The sequence below is a fragment of the Callithrix jacchus genome, chromosome 3, assembly GCF_049354715.1.
Source record: "Callithrix jacchus isolate 240 chromosome 3, calJac240_pri, whole genome shotgun sequence".
Classification (NCBI taxonomy): Eukaryota; Metazoa; Chordata; class Mammalia; order Primates; family Cebidae; genus Callithrix; species Callithrix jacchus.
Window position 1 is genome coordinate 112494639 of NC_133504.1, and position 14759 is coordinate 112509397.

Here is a 14759-nt window from a genome sequence, read left to right on the forward strand (position 1 = left end):
CCACAGTAAGTAAAAGTTAAATACCAGTTCTGATACAGCAAGGCAATAGTCTCTAGGAAGCCAGTTTAGTTCCTCCTGGCTCAGTCATGGTATTTTATTAAAATAGAGAGAGGTATATTTATTCAGATAGGCATTAAGCAAACATTTGTCGAATGCCTCTAGCAACTCTGGTTTTGATTGCCAATGAACCAAGACCTTTGCACTAAGTAAGTGCTATGTGAATATCAAGGAAGACCCCTGAGCTAAAACAAATATATTTTTGTGGTTTCAAATATATATATCATTTTATATATCATTTGTCTGATCCCAGCAAACACTTTTGTTATTTACATAAGCTTCAAAGGAACTTAGAGACACAAACAGAAAAGAATATTTATTAAGTATCCACTAGGTTCTAGTTAGTAGTCTATGCAGTTTACATATATCACTATGGCAGAGACTGCTAACTGTTTACCAAACATTTCCTCTTCTTTTTTTTTTTTTTTTTTAATTTTTTATTGGATTTTAGGTTTTGGGGTACATGAGCAGAGCATGCAAGACAGTTGCGTAGGTATACACATGGCAGTGTGCTTTGCTTTTCTTCTCCCCTTCACCCACATTTGGCATTTCTCCCCAGGCTATCCCTCCCCACCTCCCCCTCCCTCTGGCCCTCCCCTTTTCCCCCCAATAGACCCCAGTGTTTAGTACTCCCCTTTCTGTGTCCATGTGTTCCATTTTTCATCACCCGCCTATGAGTGAGAATATGCGGTGTTTCATTTTCTGTTCCTGTGTCAGTTTGCTGAGGATGATGTTCTCCAGATTCATCCATGTCCCTACAAACGACACAAACTCATCATTTCTGATTGCTGCATAATATTCCATGGTGTATATGTGCCACATTTTTCCAATCCAGTCTATTATCAATGGGCATTTGGTTTGATTCCAGGTCTTTGCTATTGTAAACAGTGCTGCAATGAACATTCGTGTACATGTGTCCTTATAGTAGAATGATTTATAGTCTTTTGGATATATGCCCAGTAATGGGATTGCTGGGTCAAATGGAATTTCTATTTCTAAGGCCTTGAGGAATCGCCACACTGTCTTCCACAATGGTTGAACTAATTTACACTCCCACCAACAGTGTAAAAGTGTTCCTTTTTCTCCACATCCTCTCCAGCATCTGTTGTCTCCAGATTTTTTAATGATCGCCATTCTAACTGGCGTGAGATGGTATCTCAATGTGGTTTTGATTTGCATCTCTCTGATGACCAGTGACGATGAGCATTTTTTCATATGATTGTTGGCCTCATATATGTCTTCTTTCGTAAAGTGTCTGTTCATATCCTTTGCCCACTTTTGAATGGGCTTGTTTGTTTTTTTCCTGTAAATCCGTTTGAGTTCTTTGCAAATTCTGGATATCAGCCCTTTGTCAGATGGGTAGACTGCAAAAATTTTTTCCCATTCTGTTGGTTGCCGATCCATTCTAGTGACTGTTTCTTTTGCCGTGCAGAAGCTGTGGAGTTTGATTAGGTCCCATTTGTCTATTTTGGCTTTTGTTGCCAATGTTTTTGGTGTTTTGTTCATGAAGTCCTTGCCTACTCCTATGTCCTGGATAGTTTTGCCTAGATTTCCTTCTAGGGTTTTTATCGTGCCAGGTCTTATGTTTAAGTCTTTAATCCATCTGGAGTTAATTTTAGTGTAAGGTGTCAGGAAGGGGTCCAGTTTCTGCTTTCTGCACATGGCTAGCCAGTTTTCCCAACACCATTTGTTAAACAGGGAATCCTTTCCCCATTGCTTGTTTTTGTCAGGTTTATCAAAAATTATATAGTTGTATATATGTTGTGTTGCCTCCGGTGCCTCTGTTTTGTTCCATTGGTCTATATCTCTGTTTTGGTACCAGTACCATGCTGTTTTGATTACTGTAGCCTTGTAGTATAGTTTGAAATCCGGTAGTGTGATGCCCCCTGCTGTGTTCTTTTTGCTTAGAATTGACTTGGCTATGTGGGCTCTCTTTTGGTTCCATATGAAGTTCATGGTGGTTTTTTCCAGTTCTGTGAAGAAAGTCAATGGTAGCTTGATGGGGATAGCATTGATTCTGTATATTACTTTGGGCAGTATAGCCATTTTCACAATATTAATTCTTCCTAACCATGAACATGGAATGTTTCTCCATCTGTTTGTGTCCTCTCTGATTTCGTTGAGCAGTGGTTTGTAGTTCTCCTTAAAGAGGTCCCTTACATTCCTTGTGAGTTGTATTCCAAGGTATTTTATTCTTTTTGTAGCAATTGCGAATGGCAGTTCGTTCTTGATTTGGCTTTCTTTAAGTCTGTTAAAAAATATGGAACGCTTCACAAATTTGCATGTCATCCTTGCGCAGGGGCCATGCTAATCTTCTCTGTATCATTCCAATTTTAGTATATGTGCTGCCGAAGCGAGCACCAAACATTTCCTCTTCTTAAGAACATAGCTAGACTCCAGTTCTAGCCTGTATTGACTTGAGTATGACCATGTAATTGAATTCTAACCAGAATCCAGTAGTATGAGCAAAAGTAGTATGTACCAATTCCATGCCTAGCCCATGATAAACCTCCCTTTTGGGACCTTTCATGTTCTTTTGCCCTTCTGGATGACTAGAATAGAAATACCTCACAGGCAACCTTGGAAGCCACATACTGCAGACAGCAGAGGCACAAGATGGAAAGAAGAGGCTTGGGTCTCTGAGTCACTGTTTGGAAGAAATGTACCTGACCATTAAGAGCATCTGTTTTGTGGTTTAGGTAAGAAGTAAACTTCCATAAACTGTGTGGATTAGGTAAGAAGTAAATTTCCATAAATAAAGTAAACTTCCATAATATAGTTTTTCATTTGACTGTTGGTTACAGCAATAAGAATGACATTAATGTAATGATCTCATTTAACAGTCACAGGAAACCTAATAAGTTTATTATGTGCTTATCCCCCATTTCATATTCAAAAAGCAAGGTTTAAATAGCTTAATAACTAGCCCATGTATTCACAACTAGTGGAATTCAAAGCTTGATCAAACCCAAATCTATCTCACTTCAAAATACATGCTCTTTCCTCTTTCCTACACTAACAGTCCATCCATTGCTTTTTTTTTTTTCTTTTTTTTTTTTTTTTTAGACAGAGTCTCACTTTGTCAACCAGGCTGGAATGCAGTGGCATGATGCTGGCTCACTGAAACCTTGATGTCCTGGGCTCTAGCAGTCTTCCCACATCAGCCCCTAAAGTATGTGGGACTACAGGCATGTTGACTGGCTAAGTTTTAAAACATTTTTTAGAGATGGGATCTCACTGTGCTGCCCAGGCTGACCTTGAACTGGCCTCAAGCAATCCTCCTGCTTTGGCCTGTCAAAGTGCTGGGATTACAGGTGTGAGCCACCATACACAGCCCCACTCCTGCTTTAGAGTAATGAAACTAGCATATTCCTTTGTATTAGTCAACTAATACATTGCTATAACAAATGATCCCCAAATCTGAGCTATTTTTATTTTCATTTGTTGCAATAACAAATGACCCCCAAATCTGAACTCTCTATTTTTATTACTTCTCATTAATGCCTGTGTCAGCCTCAATTCACACTAACACATACTGAAGGTCTACTTCATCCTGGTGCCCAAACTGAAGCAGCAGCCCTTATTCTGATCACATGGCAGAGGAAGGAGAATAATGGGAGAACTACATGATGGTTCTTAAAGCTTCTATCAGAAAGTAGTCCATGTTACTTCCACTCACATTTCACTGAATTTCACAACTAGTGGAATTCGAAGCTAGCAAAACCTTTGACCAAATCTGATATCAATGGAGTCAGGAAGTATAATCCTCTTACAGAATAGTGGAAAAATAATTTAGAAAAAGAATATGTTCAACCATACCTTCACTCTTGGAAACTATAGTTAAGAGAAATGTTATGGGAAAGTTAGAAACTATTAAGAGAAAATAAGTTGTGACTGAATTATTAAAAAGAGTAAGAGAGCCAAAATATCAACAAGATGATATGTTCTCCTTTCATCACCAGCAAAAGAGTAATAAAGCTAAGAATTAAAAGATATAAAACAAATACAACTTACACATCTGAACAAAAGTCAAATCTGAATAATCTTAATGGCTAGCTTAACACACACACACATTTAGCTATTTTAAACTCTAGGATGTAGACTAGCTACATGTCAACATAGAGAATACAGTATTAAATACACAAAACAAGTAGCCAAAGATGTGTTTGGCAATTGAAAAATAAGGCTGAGGGTGGGAAAATGAGAAAAAGTATACAACTTTGCTTATAAAGCAATAGACAAGCACATATTAGTTCAGTTCTGGCAGATAACATTCTCTAGTCATTTCCGTAACTCACAGATCTAGACTTATGTTTTAAAAGTATGTTTTTTAAAAAACATGGTCAATCTGTCTCAGGTTGTTGGTGGCTTTATTAAATCAGACATATTGATCCAAATCTTCATCTCAAATATTTGATGCAATCTGCAAGCAGTAACAGCAAGTTAAACACAGAAGAGGTTTTGTCTAATTCTGATGAAGTCATCTGTGTTATCTTTGTGTGTGTGTGTATGTGTTCAAACAAAAACTTATACATACATGTTCATAGAAGCATTATTCACAGTAGCCAAAAGGGGGAAACAACTCAAAGGCCTATCAACAAAAATGTGGCACATCCACATGATGAAATATTACTTGGCAATAAGAGGAATGAAGTAGTAATACTACAACATGGATGATCCTTGAGAACACTGTGCTAGGTGAAATAAGCCAGTCACAGAAAACCACATAGTGTTCAATTCAATTTATAGGAAACGTCCAAAACAGACAAATACTTTTTTCTTTTTATAAGTTTTATTGTTTTATTGCATTTAAATTTGGGGGTACATGTGAAGAACATGCAAGATTGTTTCATAGGTACATACATGGCAGTGTGATGTGCTGCCTTCTTCCCCATCATCTATATCTGGCATTTCTCCCCATGCTATCTCTCCCCAACTCACCACCCCCCACTGCCCCTCCCTTATTTCTCCCCAACAGACCCCAGTGTGTGATGCTCCTCTCCCTGTGCCCATGTGTTCTTACTGTTCAACACCCACCTGTGAGTGAGAACATGTTGGTCTGAGCATGTCTATCTCCTCTGAAGTCATCTTGCTTATTCTAGTTACATTGAACATTTGACAAATGGATGAGTAAATGAACAAAATTAACATTCTCTGCTTACCAGCATTTTTTATTTATATACTTAGGAAGTTCTACAGTGAAATTCAGTGTCATATGTTCTTTGAAACCCAGTCAAGAAAACCATGACACCTATATAGTGAAAATATTAGTGATTCAGAACTAAACATTAATTTCTAATAAGTGGCTAGAAATAAGAACTAAATCAACAATAGAACAGTCAAATTGCTGAATTGTCAAATGCAGCAATTATTTGTGGAACACCTAGGAATTAGGTGCAATTATATTTTTAATGTGGATACTCACCATCAGACAGAAGCATCCTGAAAGCAAAGCCCATGTCTGTTTCAGTTTACATATTATTGGGACTTAGCATAGAAGCTACCACCAAAAAGAGTTTAGTGAGCACTGAACAGGATAAATCAATGTAGGAATGGCTCTATGACCAATGATTTTACATAATTTATCTTTGTTAGTCTTCAGAAAATACCTGGAGAAGGGTTTACTAATCCCAATTTTGGTAATGAAGGAACTGAGGCTAGAGGAGTAAGACGAGTTGCCTAAGTTTTCATAACTTATAAGCAGAATCAAGGTGAAAAAATAGTGGGTAAATATACAGTTTTTTTCTGCCAGAAATAAGTGGTTGACTTAATAAAAGCAGTTTTACTAAATCGGTTAAGGTGGAAAGCAAGATAAAGGCCACACAATAGTGAATCTATATAAATTGGAGCCAGATATTCAATGAATTTTTCTATAATGAGTAATGAAAGCTTACAGTAAAAAGAATGAGCAATGTGTGGGATTACAAATATATTTATAGAACTAAGAATGTATTATGACTAAAGGCAGCAGGTACAGGTCCTGATAATGTCAGAAATTATAGGAGTTAGAGAATTAAAATTTTTATAGAAATAAGATGTATCATTAAAGATGTTCCTTTAGACCACAGAGCACCACATGTGTCAGAAATGTCACATGTACAAACTCACTGATACATACCATGCAAAGGCAAGATTAAGTCCCTTAGTTTTGCATAGAACTCTGATTTTCCCATGGTTTGCGTGTGCCTGCTTGTGACATATTAGAGTAAAAGCTTAATAATTGCTTCAAAATGATTAAGAGGTAGTTAAAGTGAAAAAAAAAAAACAAATAGTTACCTTATCTTGACTGTACAAACTGCTTCCCAGATTATCTAAATAGTCAACAAAAGATGGTTCTTCTTTATAAATAAATTCTAATTAAGAAATACAAATGGAATGATAGAATTCAATGATAACACTTTTGCAACCCTAATGAAATAATCCATCTAGATAATCATTAATGGCTATGAAAACTATCACTTGAAGGACTGATGGGGAAGTTGTGATGGATGGATCAGCTGACATCATCTGAACCCACTATCAATCTTAACATCACAAAAAGAAATAACCAGACATTATACGCCTTCTGATGTGATTCAATAAGAAATACAGAGCACCACTAATAAAATGTTCTTGCCAAAAGGCAAATGAGAATCTGATCAAGCCTCGAGTTCTAACTACTCTTTTACAGAAAATCCAGGGGATGAGAGAAATCTACCTCATGGAATGCAAGCAATTAAAGTCAGGATGTGGGAAATTCTAAAAACAAGCGACCTGTTTCCTTCAACAAGTAAATGGTAAGAGAAAAAATAAGAAGGAAGAACTGTTAGTAAAAAGTCATAATGTGCTCTTCAAGCGTACAAAAAAAAAAAAAAAAAAAAAAAAAAAGCATACCAAGCAATGTGGATCTTGTTTGGGACCTGATTCAAAATGACATCAATTGATGGAACTAGAGGCCATTATTCTCTGTGAATTAATGCAGAAACAGAAAATCAAATACCACATGTTCTGACTTATAAGTGGGAGCTAAACAATTGGCATACAAAGTAAAATAATAGACATTGGAAACTGCAAAAGGTAGGAGGGTAGGAAGGGGGTTAGGGTTGAAAAATTGCCTGTTGGATACAATGTCCACTACTGAGGTGATGGGCACACTAAAAGTCCAGACTTCACCACTACACAATATATGCATGTAAGGAATTTGCACTTGTACCCTGTAAATACGTCTAATATGTTAATTATTTTCTAAAAAGTATAACAACTGTAAACAGATATTTATCAGATAATCAGAGAAATTTAGGTACTAAATGTATAGTTGGCAATATTAAGAAATGATTGTTAATGTGAGAGGTATAATAGATGTTAAAAATAGTCCTTATTTTTCACAAAAAGGACTGTCTGAATTTTAACAGATGAAATAATATGCCATCTGAGGTTTGCTTCAGTATCTGTAATGGGAGGAAAGTATAAGGAATATTGTTGGAACAAAACTGGTTGTGTGTTGGTAATTTTTGAAATTGGGTGATTAGTTCTTCTTGACTTTCCTGAGGACTGATGAGTTATCTTTGAAGAAATACTGTGTAATTTATAAGCATATATCATGTTTAGGTTTTTCAAGTCACACTTATATGGAGCCAGATTATTACTAAGCAGTTAAATGTAATTAGATGTTTAAATATATTTCTACTTTCTTCTAACATATTTTGTCCAAAGGCATTAAGCCACTATGAGGAACTGCCTTTAAAACTGAATTAATTCCAAAGACCATCTGGAGCTTGGGATTTGTAGTCAAACCTTAGAATCTGCACATATTTGTTAAATGAAATAAAAGGGAAAAACCTTTCTGTCCCAAGAACTACACTAGACCCTTTACATTTACAAGATAGTTGCATAGGTACACACATGGCAGTGTGTTTTGCTGCCTTCCTCCCCTTCACCCACATTTGGCATTTCTCCCCAGGCTATCCCTCTCTATTTGGTTGTTTTATTGCTTGGTAACATTACATTGTGTGAAACACCATAATTTTTCAATATTTACCTGTGGTTGGACATTTGGGTTGCTTCAATTTTTACTACTATGTTTAAAATTGATATGAAAAAATATGAAATCATGTCCTTTGCAAAAACATGAATGAATTGGAGGCCATTATTCTAAGCAAATTAACACAGAAACAGAAAGCCAAATACTGCATGCTCTCACTTATATTTTTTTCTAGGATTGGAGCCAATATTCAGGACAGAATATAAACATTGTTTGTAGCATAAGAGCTTTTCATGAGGACATGTTCATGTGTGTGTGTGTGTTGAATGAACATCTACTAGCTTCTACATGGAAAGTTCCCTGGAATAAATAAAATATTGAGAAATAACTCAAGTGGGGACTTTATACTGTAGATTTTTCACTGGGGATGAATGGTAAAAATGAACAGTACTTTCCTAGGTGGGAGGGATGATGATGATACGGTAGAATGATGTGATGATGAGAACAAACAGCAACATCAAACCAGTTATAACATAATTTAGGGAAAAACCTTTCTGTCCCAAGAACTACACTAGGCCCTTTACATTTATCATTTCATTTAACAAATATGTGAGGAGAATATTATGTTTCCCATATTGAATATGAGAAAACCAAAATGAAAGGTAATTGCTAAAAACCCTACACACAATAAGTGACTTGAACATCTGTGTCTTCTCCACTATATGGCACTGCCTCTAAAAAACAGCAGTTTGTTTCTGATATATGAGAGATACATATAAACATAATTAGTGGCATACATGCACTAAAATAGGGGGCAGTATATACTTCTTGGCTGATGGGTGCACCAAAATCTCACAAATCGCCACTAAAGAACTTACACAACCAAATACCACCTGTACTCCAATAACTTACAGAAAAATAAAATAAAAATAAATAAATAAAACTATTTCATACCGAATTTTAAAAGTGCATTGATGTTATTAAGTCATTGGAGCAAGGTTGAGGGAAATGTATTCTGTTTACATGGACCAGGTAGGGCAGATGCTACTCTCAATACTGTCAAAAAACACAGTGGCTAACCCACCCTCAACCTATTTAAAAAGCCTTTATTATTAGTCATGTAGGAAAAATGAACTGAAACCTTACACAGAATAAAATCTCTCATGTCATCTACACTGCAAAATTTACACAAGCACATAGGGTAATTAGGGTATTTTCTTTCTTCCTAACCCTAATAATATTATTAAGGACATCCTCTGGTTTAGGCAGAATACCTTTGAGATTTCAGTTATCAGAAAAAACAAGTAGCCAGAATTAGTTATACCTGGGACAGTAGTCACTCAGAAAGAATAATGAAATTTTCCTAGTATTTGAGAAGAAAGGAAGGAGAGGTCACCAGAATCAATTATTCAGTGCATTCTCTGACTGGGAAAGATAAGACGAAATTAGAGTCAGCCTGAGAAAAGAACCACCAAAATGTAAAAAAACTGCAAAGACAATTACAAAATATGAGATGATGCTGTTATTAGTTGTGTCCTTTTTCATAATTATAAATAAGAAGTGTTTTATATTCTTTTTGTTTTTCAAGTATATCATATACATTAAAATTACTGTTCTCTCGATTCTTACAAAATATGTAAAGAATTTAAGGAAAAGCTTCGAGATTAACATTCAGCTTGTTACTTATGCAAATTTCTGCAGCTGGCTTGAATTTCTCCTCAGAAAATGGGATTTTCTGTTCTATCACATTGTCAGTTTGCAAATTTTTCAAACTTTTATGCTCCATTTCCCTCTTAAAACTGAATGCTTTTAACAGTACCCAAAATCACCTCTTTTTTTTTTTTTTTTTTTTTTTTTTTGAGACGGAGTTTCGCTCTTGTAACCCAGGCTGGAGTGCAATGGCGCGATCTCGGCTCACTGCAACCTCCGCCTCCTGGGTAGCTGGGATTACTCTTGATTGCTTTGTTGCTTAGAAATTTCTTCTGCCAGATACCCTAAATCATCTCTCTTAAGTTCAAAGTCCACAAATCTCTAGGATGGGGGCAAAATGCTACCAATCTTTTTGCCAAAACATAATAAGAGTCACCTTTGCTGCAGTTCCCAAGAAGTTCCTCATCTCTACCTGAAACCACCTCAGCCTGGACCTTATTTTTCATTCAACAAGTCTCTAGGAAATTCTGAACTTTCCCACATTTTTCTGTCTTCTTCTGAGCCCTCCAAACTGTTCCAACCTCTGCTTGTTACCCATTTCCCCAGTTTCTTCCACATTTTTGGGTGTTGTTTCAGCAAGATCCCACTCTACTGGTACCAATTTACTCTATTAGTCTGTTTTCACGCTGCTGATAAAGACATATCTGAGCCAGGGCAATTTACAAAAAAGAAAGATGTTTAATCGACTCACAATTCCACACAGCTAGAAAGGCTTCACAATCCTGGTGAAAGGTGAAAGGCACCCCTTACATGGTGTTGGCAACAGAGAGACCAAGAGAGCTTGTGCAGGAAAACTCCCATTTTTAAAACCATCAGATCTCGTGAGACTTATTCACTAGCACAAGAACACAGTGGGAAAGACCCGCCCCCATAATTTAATTACCTCTCACTGGGTTTCTCCCATGACATGTGTAAATTGTGGGAGTTACCATTCAAGATGAGATTCAGGTGAGGACACAGGCAAACCATATCAAGGGCCAAGGTACACAGACCACTGGCCTTCAATGGGCACAACTAAAGTTTGGTCAGCTGCATACAATAGAGCAGGAGGGGAGGTCAAGAGAGTTAAGGATGTTATCAAGGGTATGGTTATTGTGCCAAAACATCAAATCTAACTTGGACAAAAATGAGAGTGAGAGGTTGTAAATAGAAAAAACATGGGCGGGGGGTGGGGTCAGCAGATAAGCATTTAAGAAGAATGACTAAAGTGAGAGAACTAGAGTTAGGAGTTAGCTAAGAGGTGAAGTCAGAGAAGACAATGGCTGGAAATGGTGCCATTATTAATAGCAACACCATGTCTGGATATAACTATATACAAGAGTCAGGAAGGCATGGCAAGATAGAAGAAAGAGATTCTTGTGGCTAAGAAAGTCAGGCAATGAATAATTTAGGATAGCAATAGAATAAGAGGAAGGAACGAAGAAAGAAAGGAAGGGGCTGAAGAGGCTGAGTAATGACTTCAGCTATGCTGGCTCTCCTCTGTGTATAAATGTTTTTTTTCTCATCAAAAGGACTAAAGGCTATGCTGAAAACTCAACAAGGCCATAAGGTCGGCCCTGGGAGGCTGAAGTAGAAGAAATAAAATATTTGGTAAAATGCTCATGGGCACTATTGCTTTCTAAGTGTACAAATGGATGTAATTTGCACTTTAAAGAAGCAGAGGAAGAAAGAACAAAACTTCCTAAAGCACAAAGCTGCTCTTCTCCACTGCTAAGTCGGATGAACCTGAGCTGGAAGATGGCTAAATCATATACTGCCCTCGCCTATATCTGTTATGACCCATTTGCTGTTAATTTCTTGCACGTTGATTACTGCTCATATCTAAAATCTTTACATTGTCAAGGTGCAAAAATAAATATTAAAAACTTGCTAAATTTGTGAGGGGCTGGCAAAAAAGAATCAGTGACATAAAGAACAGGAACTAAGTAAAGAGAAAGATAGGGTAAGAATATTTTGATTAAGGAAATACTTTCCTGTAACAAAAAAATTGACTATTAATTTCATGTGTTTTAAGTAACAAAATGAGACCTTTTATATTTATGTTGAACAAATTAGCTTTCCAAATGTAAAAGTCACTCATTTCGATAGTTAAATTTCCTTACTTTTTCCAATTATCAGAGCAATGCATGTGGAAAATAAGAAATAATAAAGTCCTGATATGGTAATGTAGTATGTTATAACATATTACAGAAAACTAAAGAAAGAAGTCTCTTGGGAAAGTCAATAAACAGGCAGCTTAATGAATTGAATATTATACTTGTGTTACTATCTAGGCAATTTTTTTTTAATTTGGAAAAGGGAAAATTAGCTCTAAAGACAGTTTATTTTCTAAAGATGATTTAACTCAACAACTGCCAAATAATTAAGTTTATAGTGATACATGCTTACTCAAATGTTCTTAAAGCTGGAGGAGCTCACCATTTGCCCTCTACATCATTTATAATAAGAATGGTTATTTCAAAATCAGAATGACCAAAGGCTTCCTGCCAGATGCTACCAGGTTCATCTCCTCACTCCTGGAGTTGAAAGGCAGGCTGCTGACCCTCAAGCCAATTCTCCCATGAGTTGTGAAGAACTCAACATCTTTAATACAGGTAACAGGTTGAGTCAAAGAATGTACGCATTATAACATCCATACCTAATTTTTCATGTAAGAACTTTAAAGGGAAATTATTGAAAATATATGTCGATAGTACTAGAAATATTGTTTTCTAGGGGCATTAAGCCAAACATGAGCCAAATTTACCGCAGCTCAATCAATACCCAATTTCAGCAAGCAACTGGCCACCTACTATTTGAAACAAATTGGGATGAAGTTCTTGTTTTAAAAAATCAGAGTTCACAATCTTCTAAACAAGAGAGATAAAATCTAACTATAAAACTGTGATTATAATAGATGAAAGGCATTCCATGATGATATATTATCTTAACTGGTTGGCAGGTGAATCAATTTTATTGCTTGGTTAGAAAAACTAAGTATACTAATAAATGTGAATTGAGTGTTGTAAGGACTGAATCCCATTCAAGCTGTGGTAGGTGAAGGGTATTTTAAGTTTATAGTCTCAAAGTATCTAAGTAAAGAGTCAGGCCTCCTGTAAATAAGAACTGGACTTGAAAAGCCAGTCACTAGCACACTCTCCATCACACAGCAGTCACATAAGCATTAGCTTAGTCTTTCCATTTCTCTCCATGACTGTGTATGCCAAAAAGACAACAATTTCTAAGTTTGCATGAACTCATGGGTTTGGTGCCTAGCACTGTTTATCTAAATCAAGCTCTCAGTATCTCAACTCTAAATTCCAGACATAGCATGGGTCAAACATCCATCCATGATAGAATCAATCAGCCATGACATGAAGGGTGAAGGCATGTGATACACAGAGCTACCCCTCCCATGGATTAAAGGAAGCCAGAATCCCTAAGAGTATGCATGGGGAAGGCATCACTGGCATCTCTAACCACAAAGGCATTTATTCTTTATGGCTGCCTATTTTCCCATCTTTGCACTTGGACAGGTCCCAGCACACCACAACGGTTTTTAATAATTAGCCCATGGATAGACACACAGTTTTACACAAAGTTGGAATTAGCTTTGGAATTAGCTTTGGAACTAGCTTTGAAACTCCTGGAGTTAGGTTTGGAACTCTTGCTGTTGGCATGATATTCTTTCTACATCATCTAAGTTATCTCAATGGAAAGTCAAATAGCTCAACACTTCCCAAGTCAGTCTTCTTAAAAGCAAAAAATAAATAAATAGTTTTGCTGCAAGCAGAATAAATTACACACAGTTACTGTTACATGTATGTAAATAAAAACAAATAGGTGTGCATTGGTAAGGTAGTGACTTCCTATATCCTTTGATTCTATTTCTGCTTAGCTCCTGAGGTCAGTTTTGCTTCCTATCATTCTGATGTCTGCATTCTCTTTCAAGTACCAAATATCTGTACATCTCATCCAAGCTGACTTTCACTTGATTTCTGCTGTTCTTGACAATTTCAAATCAAAGTCTTTTCTGATTTCCAGATTGTCACATAGATCCCTGAGTTCTCCTTGAGCCATTCTTCGTAAGATCCAAAGCCACTCTCCTGCATAGGGTCAGTCGATCAGCTTGTTTCCTTATTCATTATAGCTCCTATTCACTGGTGGCAGTAAACATTTTATTACCAACAATAATTCTGGAAGTAATTAAGCATCTGATTAGTGGTCTGGAGAGTAATTACAACAGGGGAAAATTCAAATCTTGTCTTTAATTTATTGGCAGTTGGTTTTATGAGGTCAACATCATCATAAATGGCTCTGAAAATATTTTGTTATAATAAATGTGAGCAACATCTTCTACTCTTCTTCCTAAATATTCAAGTAACTAAATCCTTTAGACTGTTGGATCAAATGAGAAAATAACAAGATGAAAGATCTTTATCTTTAAATGGTCCCAGATCATGGAGAAAAAAATATCTGTGAGTAAATAATAAATATAGTATTAAGAAATGGCAAATAAAGAAATAAGTTATTTTCATATGTCAAAGCAATACTATTATATGCAGTGCTTCAAATAATCATAATTTAAAGTAGAGCAGAGTTCATTTATTCAAAAACTGTTCATTAATGTGTACTTTATGCAGACAGTATGTAGGACAACTAAAAATTAAAGTTGCATCCCTTGAACACCATAGAGTCTAATGAAAATAGAATGCATAATAAAGAGAAATGATCACTCACAATTTGTGGGGGAAGTGGATCCTGAATACATTTTATCACATTTCAACTAGCTAAAGGGTTGTGCCTTTTTCTACCCACTTGATTGATAGCTCAGCTGAGCTTAAAATTTCAGATTGAAAATCATTTCATTCTGAATTTGGAACATGCCATTTTATTATCTTCTAGCATCCAGTCTTCATGAGCAGATGTGGACAATTTTTAATCCTATTAAGTTTTCTTCCTTCTTGGAAGTTTTGGGGAGTTTCTCTTTGTCATTAGTGTCCTAAGATTTCATGATTTTGTGCCATAACACACATTCTTTTCTTATTTTTGT

At 36.2% G+C, this 14759-nt stretch overlaps 1 non-coding gene across 1 annotated transcript; it reads right to left on the reverse strand.

Moving 5' to 3' along the window:
• Window positions 1-2311: 2311 nt before the first annotated feature.
• LOC118152461 (U6 spliceosomal RNA) lies at window positions 2312-2418 on the reverse strand. The gene has a single exon (XR_004741223.1). It is a non-coding gene; the product is annotated as a U6 spliceosomal RNA (small nuclear RNA).
• Between the last annotated feature and the right edge of the window lie 12341 nt (window positions 2419-14759).